This window comes from Etheostoma spectabile, chromosome 3, assembly GCF_008692095.1.
Source record: "Etheostoma spectabile isolate EspeVRDwgs_2016 chromosome 3, UIUC_Espe_1.0, whole genome shotgun sequence".
NCBI lineage: Eukaryota > Metazoa > Chordata > Actinopteri > Perciformes > Percidae > Etheostoma > Etheostoma spectabile.
The window spans coordinates 23,467,420-23,468,372 of record NC_045735.1 but is presented as its reverse complement, the minus strand read 5'-3'; the positions used below and the strand labels follow the sequence as shown (position 1 = coordinate 23,468,372).

Here is a 953-nt window from a genome sequence, read left to right as displayed (position 1 = left end):
ATATATATATATATATATATATATATAGGTATTATAATATTATTATAGTGGATTATAAATTGTAATTTCCCTACTGGGGATCAATAAACAGTATACATTATTATTTTTAATGCATAAGCCTGAGTAGTGTAGTACATATTTCAGGCTGCATTTGAGCATTAAATAAAAAAACAAAAAAATGAAATTTGAATAGAGGTATTATATAGGTATTATTATATTATTATAGAGGAAGACTGAAAGCTCTAGACAGCACTGACATATTTTTGTGCTGGTATAACATACGCTACTGCAGAATTAAACCCTCTGAACCCATCAGGTCTGTGGTTGTGTTTCAACTTTGATGTTGAACTGTTATGTTTGAAATGAAGTAATCGTAAAATGACAAGACAAACTAATTCGGTATTTTTTTAAATATTGAAGTTAACTGTGTTTAGAATTGCCATAAACATCCTGCTTTTAAAACAGAAATGACAAAAAAGAGAAAAGTGGAGAAAGGCTTTTGTCTGGTTTATTTTATGGGGTTTGATCCGCAGGTAATGTAGTAAACCGCCAAGTTTGACTGAGCGCTAAGCGCTTAATGCACAACTTCTGAACCTTCAGGTGACGTACTGAAATTAGTTTCATTCATTTAAAGTTTTAAAAAATCAAATATTAAAGGTTAAAATATCCTATATACTCCTAATGGGGCTCCTGCATGTTCCTAAAAATAATACAAAAAGTATAATTCATATATATGAATATATATCCAACATACATACAGATGGTAATTTTTACCATCAAAGCATTCACCCACATTTACAGTTTGATATCAAGAAGCAGTATGCAAAGCATCTCAGTACTTTTTGAGAGAGAGGACAACACTGCTCATGTTAATTTTCCTAATCCACAATCAGGAAGTACAACTGAAGAAAAGGCACTGCTGGGATTTGAACCCAGGATCTCCTGTTTACTAG

At 31.4% G+C, this 953-nt stretch overlaps 1 protein-coding gene across 3 annotated transcripts in view; it reads right to left on the bottom strand.

The window, feature by feature from the left end:
* Positions 1 to 953, bottom strand: part of fchsd2 (FCH and double SH3 domains 2) — a 61,707-nt gene that overhangs the window by 37,445 nt on the left and 23,309 nt on the right. The window lies entirely within an intron of this gene.